This window comes from Lolium perenne, chromosome 3 (assembly GCF_019359855.2).
Source record: "Lolium perenne isolate Kyuss_39 chromosome 3, Kyuss_2.0, whole genome shotgun sequence".
NCBI classification, from domain to species: Eukaryota; Viridiplantae; Streptophyta; class Magnoliopsida; order Poales; family Poaceae; genus Lolium; species Lolium perenne.
In genome coordinates this window covers 152,207,183-152,219,819 of record NC_067246.2, presented here as the reverse complement: position 1 = coordinate 152,219,819, position 12,637 = coordinate 152,207,183, and positions in this window count along the sequence as shown.

Here is a 12,637-nt window from a genome sequence, read left to right as displayed (position 1 = left end):
CACATAGAGAGGTGTTTTAGTAACATGAAAATTTCTACAACCATATTTTCCTCTCTCATAATAACTTTCAGTAGCATCATGAGCAAACTCAACAATATAACTATCACATAAAGCATTCTTATCATGAGTCTCATGCATAAAATTATTACTCTCCACATAAGCATAATCAATTTTATTAGTTGTAGTGGGAGCAAATTCAACAAAGTGGCTATCATCATATATAGGAGGCATATTGTAATCATAAAAGAAAATTTTCTCCTCAATGCTTGGGGGACTAAAAAGATCATGCTCATCAAAGCCAGCTTCCCCAAGCTTAGAATTTTCCATAGCATTAGCAACAATGGTGTTCAAAGCATTCATAGTAATAACATTCCCATTAGCATGCATATAAAGTTCCATGGGTTTTTTAATTCTCTCTTCAAACACATCATGTCCTAATTCAAGATAAAGTTCATAAAGATCTCTCATATTTTTGTTGTTTTCCATTATGCTTAACTAGTGAAATAAAAACATGCATGATATTAAGTAAAGTAAAACAAGTAACTAATTTTTTTGTGTTTTTGATATAACAAACTAGATAGCAAATAAAGTAAAACTAGCAACTAATTTTTTTTGTATTTTGATTTAGTGCAGCAAACAAAGTAGTAAATAAAACTAAGCAAGACAAAAACAACGTAAAGAGATTGAGAAGTGGAGACTCCCCTTGCAGCGTGTCTTGATCTCCCCAACGGCGCCGTAAAAATATGCTTGATGGCGTGTAACTCACACGTTCGTTGGGAACCCCAAGAGGAAGGTATGATGCGCACAGCAGCAAGTTTTCCTCGTAAAGAAACCAAGGTTTATCGAACCAGGAGGAGCCAAGAAGCACGTTGAAGGTTGATGGCGGCGGGATGTAGTGCGGCGCAACACCAGGGATTCCGGCGCCAACGTGGAACCTGCACAACACAACCAAAGTACTTTGCCCCAACGAAACAGTGAGGTTGTCAATCTCACCGGCTTGCTGTAACAAAGGATTAACCGTATTGTGTGGAAGATGATTGTTTACGTAAAACAAGAGAACAAGTATTGCAGTAGATTGTATTTCAGTAAAGAGAATTGGACCGGGGTCCACAGTTCACTAGAGGTGTCTCTCCCATAAGACAAACAGCATGTTGGGTGAACAAATTACAGTTGGGCAATTGACAAATAAAGAGAGCATGACCATGCACATACATATCATGATGAGTATAGTGAGATTTAATTGGGCATTACGACAAAGTACATAGACCACCATCCAACTGCATCTATGCCTAAAAAGTCCACCTTCAAAGTTATCATCCGAACCCCTCCAAGATTAAGTTGCAAAGCAACAAACAATTGCATTAAGTATGGTGCGTAATGTAATCAACAACTACATCCTTAGACATAGCATCAATGTTTTATCCCTAGTGGCAACAGCACAACACAACCTTAGAACTTTCTCACATCGTCCTGTGTCAATGCAGGCATGAATCCACTATCGAGCATAAGTACTCCCTCTTGGAGTTACAAGCATCTACTTGGCCAGAGCATCTACTAGTAACGGAGAGCATGCAAGATCATAAACAACACATAGATATAACTTTGATAATCAACATAACAAGTATTCTCTATTCATCGGATCCCAACAAACGCAACATATAGAATTACAGATAGATGATCTTGATCATGTTAGGCAGCTCACAAGATCCGACAATGATAGCACAATGGGGAGAAGACAACCATCTAGCTACTGCTATGGACCCATAGTCCAGGGGTAGACTACTCACACATCACACCGGAGGCGACCATGGCGGCGTAGAGTCCTTCGGGAGATGATTCCCCTCTCCGGCAGGGTGCTGGAGGCGATCTCCTGGATCCCCCGAGATGGGATCGGCGTTGGCGGCGTCTCTGGAAGGTTTTCCATATCGTGGCTCTCGGTACTGGGGGTTTCGTCACGGAGGCTTTAAGTAGGCGGAAGGGCAAGTCAAGAGGCGGCACGGGGGGCCCAAACTATAGGCCGGCGCGGCCAGGGGTGGGGCCGCGCCGCCCTAGGGTTTGGCCACCCCGTGGCCCCTCTTCGTTTCGTCTTCGGACTTCTGGAAGCTTCGTGGAAAAATAGGCCCCTGGGCGTTGATTTCGTCCAATTCCGAGAATATTTCCTTACTAGGATTTCTGAAACCAAAAACAGCAGAAACAAAGAATCGCACTTCGGCATCTTGTTAATAGGTTAGTTCCAGAAAATGCACGAATATGACATAAAGTGTGCATAAAACATGTAGATAACATCAATAATGTGGCATGGAACATAAGAAATTATCGATACGTCGGAGACGTATCAGACGCCTATGCAAGTTAGATTGAGCTTTTAGATATTTCAAAGCTTCATGATCAGAATGTATGATAAATTCTTTTGGCCACAAATAATGTTGCCAAACCTCAAGAACTCTAATTAAAGCATAAAACTCTTTATCATAGATAGGATAGTTCAACTTAACACCAGAAAGTTTCTCGGAAAAATATGCAATTGGACAAGCCTCTTGCATCAACACACCACATTCAATCTCAAATTGCTTATTGAAATCATGAGTTAACAATCGTTTCGGCTCATTATATGCATGATCTTGGGCAGGGCCCCACTAAAACGCAACACCCTTTTTAGTCAATTCATTCAAAGGTGCAGCAATAGTACTAAAATTAGGCACAAAACATCGATATAAACCACTTGGTGACATAGGCATCCTGAATGGGCCTGCCGAATAAAGTACCAGAGGTTATCTGGAGGCCTATGACTCGAAGCTTTCAAGGCCCAGAAGCCCGGCGAACATTGATAAGGAATCTAGAGTCATATTAGGAATCACGAATCATGTAATCATACGGGAAAGACTCGGATAGCTTCCCAGAGCTTGTAACTTGTATGGCACGAAAACCCCTGGTTTTCCCTCTTATAAAGGGGAGCCGAGGGGAGAAGAAAGGATCGAATCGACTGTCAACATACACCCTAGTTTTCTTAGTCGAGCACCTTTTCTGCTGAACCTTCGAGATCTACTTGCCCTCTACTTTCTATGAAACCCTAAGTCTACAATCCGTAGGCATTGACAAGTTAATCCCTTGTCGATTGGCACCGTTTGTGGGAATTGGAGGCTGCAAGGAGGTGATCTTGATGGCATCATCAACATCATCAACAGCAAGCAACACGATGGACGGATGTAAACGGATGCATATGCCGATCTAGAGGAGTCGATGGAGATGACGTTCGGGAGTTTCCACTTCCATGTCGGGAAAGAAGGATCGCATCATCTCGCGGCACCGATTTTTTCAGGACCGTTAGCGGCCGATTCCTATTTCTCGGGATCATCAGCATCACCGATCGAGTCAGGCGACGAGGAGGTTTCTCCACCAAGCTTCACCAAGACCGCCGTCGGTGGAGGACTAACCGATATGTTCGGTGACATGACTTTCGGGTCGTTCACGGATTCCGATCTGGGTAGCGACTCGGAAAGCATCGACAACTTCAACTTCATCGATATAATTCTATACGAGAGGTCTTCGCCGATCTATACGATGGTGTCACCGACCCTGAAGATGATGAAAACACAACTACAATATATCATCAAGTCTGCGCAATTGGGGAATCAAGCTGCCAAGAGGATGAAGCGTCGGAGGCTTTCGATGATTTGGGCAATCCATACATCGATCCCGCAGATCTCACGCGTGGAACAGGAAAGAAATACATTGGGTCCACGCCACGAGAGAAAATACAACTGCCGCAAGCAGCTTGGGATAGAGCTCAGAGAGCCATGAATGGCACAGAAGCCGATGACTACCATGGTTACACTAGAAGCATTGCAAGCATATCAATATAAACTCGCTCGTGCTGGACGAGAGTTGGAAAAACAAAGAAAGTTACTCGACGAAAGAAGAGCTGCAGCTTCTGCGTCAAGTGCGCGCATGGCCGCCCTGAGTCGACAATCAGGAACGTCGGGAGACAGTAACAAAGACGCCCGTGCAAGAGGAAGATCTCGATTGGAAAATGTGACCGAGCATGAATGAGTGAACCTGATCCAAAACCTCGACATGTCCTTTATGTCGATAGACATGAGAGGGAACATCATCCCAAAAACACAGGAAGCAGGATATATGGCGACACATGCCTTCATATTGGCATCCAAACCACCTCCAGGAGATCCCAGGGAATCATTGTATCGGATGGCTATGGCAGGAGTTGGCATCATGGCGGCAGCAATAGTAGGATCGAGTACACCGCAAACCGAAAGTGCTCCAAGAAGAAATAGTCCAAGGAAAAACAGTCCTCGACCCACTATGGTGGCGCCGCGAGATCCTCCACGAGAAGGTGACGCGAGAAACACGGTGACGCAAGCACGAGTCGACAGAGCATGACATGAGAGAGACCGTGAAAACGGAACACGAGAGCGTCGGCATTCATCGGAAGTTAGCGAGGAGGATTTATGTGGGCTCCCTTGCTTCACCCGATGAGTTCGGAAAACTAAAGTGCCTTCTAGCTTCAAGTTACCAGACAGCTACAAAAAATTCGATGGATTGCAAGATCCTGAGATTGGCTAGTGGACTACTTGGAGACAGTAAAGCTGATGGGTGGAACTAGGGCAACGGCCATGCAGAGCATTCAGGTCCACCTCAGCGGAGCCACAAGATCTTGGATGAAGAAGCTACCGGAAGGATCCATTGACAGCTAGGAAACTTTCGAGGACTTGTTTGTGAGGAATTTTTGTTCCACGTGCAAGAAACCTGCGCCAATAGAGCAGCTAGGGACCTGCAGGCAGAAGTCAGACGAATCAATGAGGATGTACATCCAGAGGTGGAGCATCATAAAAAACTCGGCTGAGAACATATCAGATGAAAGAGAAATCGACGCATTTATCACAGGAATGCAAAGAAGGGATCTAATCGAGGAATTGGGAAGATCAAACCCAAGAACAATATCTCACCTCATGGGGATAGCGAATCGCTGGGCTGATGGAGAAGATGCTGTTCATAACAAACGACAGAGGTCACCCGAGGAGGATCGTAACAGGAATAACAATCAAAATAGGTGACGTGGGCATTACCCTTCGGGTAACTGTTATTGCCCTATCCCGAACGGCCCAACTGGAGGCCCATGAAGACACTCGATGGCAAGATGGACTACTACGTCGGTGTCGAAGAAGATTCCTTGAAGAACAAGGCGAAGAGACGAAGAATACAAGGAAAGTCTAGAACTAGGATCCTTTGTAACCTAGTGGTACCCGGACATATCTCTCGAGACCTGGCTCCCTATACAAGGGCCAGGAGAGTGGCTGCCGAGGGACACACGCAATCTTAGCAATTTTAGACACCATAAGTCCAGAGCTAGGTCCCCGTAGAACTTAGCCTCTCGGCAAGATCACAGTCGAAACCTTCGGCACCCCATTGTAACCCGATATTTTCATAATCAAGATCAGACAAGCAGGACGTAAGGGTTTTACCTCATCGAGGGCCCCGAACCTGGGTAAATCGCTTTCCCCGCTTGTTTGATAACCGATGTATCGTGTCAGTCTACAGGATTCCATCTACCCTAAGCCCCAAACGAAGGGCATTGCCGAGGAGTACCCTCGACAATTGGCGCCGTCTGTGGGGAGCCTGTCCCCACAAGGCAGGTCATCGGCAGTTCCAGTTACGTCTGCAGCGTTCGTGCTGGAGTCACCAACGCCATCAGATCCAAGGGATTAAGTTCGTTGCAGATCCTTCGAGTTCGTACCGCACGCCGAGGCATCGCATCCGATCTCCACAGAGTCGTGCGGCAACATGGATACTACTTTCGGTGGTGTTCACTTCATCATCGATTCCAGAGGGTTCCTTCGCCTCCCTAGTTCAAACGCGTCAAGTCCAAGAACTTCGGTTCCAGATGATACCTCGCCAGCAGCAACATTGGCAGTCCTGCCTAGGAGTACGGGAGAGGGCAGCCGAAGCAGCTTCGGCGCCATAGAAGAGAAAAGGAAAAGACGAAGGGACTCACGCCGTGAAGAAGAGGAGAAAACTGCGACTCGCCCCCGACAGTATGAACGAGGATATCACAACACGCAACCGAGCAAGAATCGTCTTCACACACCTTACCTATCGGCCACGGAGCAACTTGAAGCACCGTGTTATCTACATTCTTACATTGACCCAAAGGATAACCTCGTAAAGTCCAGTCATCTGCTCAGAAATTGTCGGTAGTTCCTCGAAATTCGGCAGTTCTGCGATAATCTTAGGGCCAAAGCCGTAGCAAGAGCTCACTCAATGGAAAGAAGAGCGGCACCCTACAATTATCCACCAGAACCATACATACCAGAAGGAGGAGACAAGTACGTGTCAACCGAAGTATTTCCAGAGTCTCGCGGACAGGTCAGCATGATCCATAAAACCAGTTTTTCCAAGAGAGAAGTCAAGAAGTTTTCGCGGGAAGTGAAGTACGCAAAAGTTGCTATGGTCGACGCACCCGAATACATCGACTGGTCAGACCAAAGCATATCTTTTAGCAAAGAGGATCACCCGAAGGCCGTCGCAAGGCCTGGTCACGCTGCCCTGGTCCTTGAAGCACATATCGGAGGGTACAACATGAGCAAGTTATTCATGGATGGAGGAAGCGGTCTGAATCTGTTATTCGCTAGCACAATGAAAGCAATGGGCCTAACGGTTGACATGCTAAGAGAGTCCGACACAGGATTCCACGGCATCATCCCAACCCGACCCGCTTAATCCCTTGGTAAAATATCACTGGACGTAGTTTTCGGTACCCCTAGCAATTTCAGAAAGGAGAAAATCGAATTTGAAGTGGTTGATTGGGAATCTCAATACCACGCCATCCTCGGCAGGCCAGCGTTTGCTAAATTCATGGAGGTACCGCATTACGCGTACCTGAGGCTAAAGATGCCAGGTAATAATGGGACAACAATAACAATCCATGGAAGCTTTTCCCGTTTAGACAGTTGTTACAGGGATATCCAGAAGATCGCCTCGAAGTTTGGGGTTAAGGAAGAGTTCAATGCACTCGACGCTATCACAGACCACACAAAGCCACCAGCCGATAATCGGAGCATAAGATCTGATGAATTTGACGTCGCAAAGGAAGCAAAGAAACAACAAGTGCATCCCACTGACCCGAAGAAGACAGTCAATACTTCGGCAGATCTTGCTGTCGCATAGGAAAGCGCGCTCATCGAGTTCCTCCGTGAGCGCTGGGAAATATTTGCATGGGAACCATCCGACATGCCAGGATATTCCTAGGGAACTCGCTGAGCACACCCTCAATGTTAACCCAAAAGCCAAACCTGTACAGCAGACGATGCGCCGGTTTTCAGAGCCGAAGAGAAAAGCAATCGGCGAAGAAATTAGTCGGCTCCGCAAGGCTGGATTCATTCGGGAGCTTAAAGAAGCCGAGTGGGTAGCCAACCCAGTCATGATGCCAAAGAAAGATTCAACAGCTTTTCGCATGTGTATCGATTATACAAGTCTTAATAAGCATTGTCCTAAGGACCACTTCCCGCTGCCCCGTATTGACCAGATAGTCGATTCTGCAGCAGGATGTGATCGTCTCTCTTTTCTCGATGCATCAAGCTCAAGAAAGAGGACCAAGAGTTAAGTGCGTTCATCACCCCGCACGGCGTTTTCTGTTACAACGTCATGACTTTCGGGTTGAAAAACGCAGGAGCAACTTATCAGCGATGTATGCAAGCCTATCTTGGAGAGCAGATCGGAAGAAATTTCGAAGTCTACATCGATGATATCGTGGTTAAGACCAAGTATGCCGCTACTCTTATGGACGATTTGCGAGAAACCTTCGACAAACCTCGACAGGTACAAAATCAAGCTAAACCCGAAGAAATGTTTCTTCGGGGTGCCAGGAGGACAAGTACTCGGGTACTTCATCTCAGCCAGAGGGATAGAGACCAACCCTTTGAAGATCAAAGCTATTCTCGACATGGAGCCGCCAAAGAATTTGCACCAAGTGCAGCAGTTGGCAGGACGGCTGGCAGCACTCAGCAGATTCATCGCCAAGCTAGGAGAAAAAGCTTTGCCCTTCTATAACTTGATGAAGATGTCAGAAAAGTTCGAGTGGACAAACAAGGCGCATGAATCTTTTGATAATTTAAAGAAGATCTTATCGACATCCCCGGTACTCGTAACTCCACATGAAAAAGAAACATTGCTCATGTACATAGCAGCAATGATGCAAGTCTTCAGCAGCGTCCTAGTTGTTGAACGAGAGGAGGCAGGAAGAGTTCATGGCGTGCAACGACCCGTTTACTACCGCAACGAAGTACTCACGCCAGCGAAACAGATATATCCTCATCACCAGAAGTTAGCATATGCGGTATGGAGAACAGCTCGTAAGGTGCACCATTATTTCACGGAGCACCCGATTATTGTGGTAAGCGAAGCACGATTGAAGAATATACTTACCAACCTAGAAGCTACGGGTCGAGTATCTCAATGGACTATCGAGATAGCACCACATGACATATCTTACGTCAATCGGACGGCAATCAAGTCTCATGTTCTCCCAGATTTCGTGGCAGACTGGATTCAGTCGCAAACTCTGGCAGCACCCGACATGTATGGCTCATGGACAATGTACTTTGACGGATCGAAGCGGAGTACAGGTGCAGGCGTAGGAGTAATATTGATATCACCACAAGGAGACAAGATGAAGTATATCCTACGCATGAACTTCTCCCTGACGATAAATAATGAAGCAGAATATGAAGCACTGTTGCATGGAATGAGGATGGCAAAGGCATGTGGAGCAACCCACTTGGAAATTTACAGAGATTGGAATCTGGTGGTGCATCAGTCGATCAATCTATGCGACGCAGTCAGCGATAATATGATCGCCTACCGTCAATTATACCAGAATATGGAAGCCAAATTTGAAGGGTGCGAACTCAAACACATTGGCAGAGCCAGCAATGAGGAAGCAGATGCTCTGGCAAACACTGAATCTATGTGCTCCCCCATGCCAGACGGAGTATTTTATGAAGTTATTGCTCAGCGATCGATGAAGGAGAAAGTATTGGCACCTCCGAAATTATCGGCTGATGACTCGGAAGCAAGACTACAGCAAGATGTCAAAGAATCTCTATCACAATCCACAGAGCAGGTCCTCCTTCTCGAGCCCCTGTGGACCAAGCCTTTTTTAGCATACTTAATAGAGCAGCGATTACCAGAGGATCCTGTGGAAGTCAGGCGAATTGTGCGACGGTCTAAAGCCTTCACTGTAGTGGACGGAGAACTCTACAAGCGTAGTATCTCTGGTATCTTTCAAAGGTGCATTGCCATCGACGATGGAAAGGCTCTACTAAGCGAGATACATGAAGGAACTTGTGGTCACCATGCAAGTAGCAGGGCCCTTGTGGCGAAAGCTTTCAGAGCAGGATTTTATTGGCCAATGGAAGCTTCGGATGCTCGAGACCTGGTACGGAAGTGCGACCCTTGTCAGCGTTTTGCACCAAAACCGCACGCTCCTGCAATAGATCTAATGACCATACCTTTGGCTTGGTCCTTCGCGCAATGGGGACTCGACCAAGTTGGACCGCTGGCAAGATCATCGCCTGGAGGTCACACGTATCTACTGGTCGCATTCGATAAGTTTACCAAATGAATCGAGGTTGTACCTGTCAGAAATCAAAAAGCCGAAACCGCCGTCCAGTTTTTCAAGGGAATAACTTATCGTTTTGGCATGCCTCACAGCATCGTTATAGACAATGGAACTAACTTCGACTCCAAAAAATTCCGGAAATTTTGCGACGACGGTGGTATCAGACTAAAATTTGCTTCAGTGGCACATCCCCAAACTAATGGTCAAGTCGAAAGGATCAATGGCCTAATAGGAGATGGCCTCAAAAAGCGCCTTACAAGTGCAGCTGGTGCATGGGTCGAAGAATTGCCATATGTACTTGGGAGTTTGCGTACTACACCCAACAGATCGACTCAGTATACTCCATTCTTTTTGGTATATGGAGCCGAAGCAGTTTTGCCAGCCGATGTTCGATTCGAAGCCCCTCGGGTGACTGCATACACGGAAGCAACTTCCAACAATGCGCTGCAAGATGCCGTTGATCTCCTTGACGAAGCTCGGGATATCGCCTTGGCAAGAACAATGGTGTACCAGCAGGCGTTAAGAAATTACCACAGTCGACGAGTACGCAACCGAAGCTTTAGTGTTGGAGATATGGTACTGCGACTAAAACAAGAAAGACCCCTGAAGCTCGAATCTTCATGGGAAGGGCCGTTCATCATCACTAAAGTGATACCAGGGGGAGCTTATCGTCTCAAGAATCCAGCCTCGGGCGAAGACGTTGAAAATCCCTGGAATGTTGCACATTTGTGTCGACTCTACGCATAGGATACATCTATCTTTTACTTGTTATATGGCAGCTCCTAAGCTTGTCTTATATTATGAATAAAATTTCTGATTGGGTTTCCACCCTTATTGTTCCAGGCATTATTACCCGAACAACTCTTCGAGGCCTCCGTTATTGGCTCTTACTCCCATCGGGAGCTTTGGCCAAAAATACGTCCTTATAGTATCATTAACTAATACTCCCATCCGGAGCTATAGTTACTGATACGCAACAACCCATCCAAGCCTCGAGAAAATACGCGAGTGCTGCAGTCGATGGACATATTACTACAAACAAGGCTCAAACCGGTGCACCGTGTAACGAAGCCAAGCGCCTAAATCCCTCGTTTAATCGATGGGTGTTGCTCTTACAGAACTTACACGTCGACTCCGCAGTAAACTTGCAATTACAACGGAGTCGTCGAGTGAGAAGGCTGACTTGATCACTCAGCCGCCCCCGACAAAAAATTAATTGAATTAGCAAATTCACCAAAAGTACATGATGTATAAAACACACATCAAGTTACATACGGGATTACCCCTTGTAAACACAAGGTCATTACATATATATATGTGTACATAACTTTATGGCAGGTTTTCTTGGTCTTCTCGGGCCTTCAGATCCCTTTCGATGCCTGTTTCCATCCGGGAGATGATAACATATGCGGGATTTCTAGCAATGTCATAATATTGGTCTAATCTCCTACTGGTATTTTCTATGGCCTTCAAATCTAAGGTTGGATGACATGCTAAAACTGAAGCAAGAGCAAGTTCGGCGCCGGCCAGGAGTTCCTTCTGCACCAACAATCGAATCCTTTCTGGAGTCTTGAATCGAGTAAACAAAGCAGATAAAGTTTCGGGTGCTTGGTCTAAAGGAAACAAGGTTCTCCATACCATCGAGAGATGAGCATTATAATTATCAAAGTAATAATGCACCTTCTCTGCTCGATACTCAAATTTGGCCACGACAACAGCCTTCGGTCGATGGGACCACAATTCATGCTTTGGGTGAGCAACATTAGTCAACGCCTCGATCTTTTCGTGGATCCTTTTTTTTCTTCTGATTCATCGGAAGCCACGACTATTGAAAAGCGAAAATCAGTCAAGGAGTATTCAAGCTTCGATAAAAATCGAAAGACGGACGGACACTTACAGCTCAAGCTTTCAGTAGCAATATGGAGACGGTCAATAGCATGTTGTTCAATTCCGGTAGCAATCTCACTTTTTCTCTTTATCAATGCCGCCATCGCATGAAGGGTGACTGTGGGGACCCCGGACTAGCTGTTCGGAATACCCTTTTATCCATCCAACTCACGATCCCATGATTAGTGTACCGCGAGCACATAACTTTACTGAATATCCAGAGTTACAATCATCCAATACAAATACCGAATAAAAGTCTTACAATAATAGGGTCACATGACCAGTCTTACACAAAGGCCACTTCGGGCAAGTTCACACATCACATCAGCGAATACACGTCAACATCGTCGGGCCCAAGTCACGCCTTAGACCTACAAACAGCTGACTTGGAGATCGTCCTAGGTCGCATAGTCATCCAGGTAGCTTCCGTCGTCTTCATAGTCCTCCTGATAGTCTGGCCAAGTTAATAGCCAAGGACAAAGCCGTGGGTACATTTGGAATTGTACTCGCAAACCATCACGAAGATACTAACAAGATCTAACTATTGAGACAAGGAAGAGAGGACAGTTTCTCTTGTGGATATAGCATGCACAAGGGTATCTGTTTCTCTTGTGGATATAGGATCCCGACATCGCAATTGATGGGAACACTAAGGTGGTAATATGACATCTCTATATCTTTATTGAAGAAGTTACTTCAAAAGATAACTTCGACATCTCTATATCTTTATTGAAGAAGAGTTAGCTTCATGTCATCTCAGTTGATGGAGAAACTAGGGAAGTTCTATGACATCTCTATATCTTTATTGAAGAAGAGTTAGCTTCACGTCATCTCAGTTGATGGAGAAACTAGGGAAGTTCTATGACATCTCTATATCTTTATTGAAGAAGAGTTCTTCTACATGAAACACTAGGATAAGTCCCCCACTTTGTTTTATGGTCACACGACCATCTCCATATGGTTAACACACGCCTTTCTCGTACCCTTCCGGTACATTCAACACACTTTTCCTTTGTAAAGCATTTAGCAAAACAAAACTGAAGCCTAGGTTAAATATGGTCATTTCAACTTGTCCATGACCACGGAAGCGGCTATTCGAATAGTTTTAACTCTGCA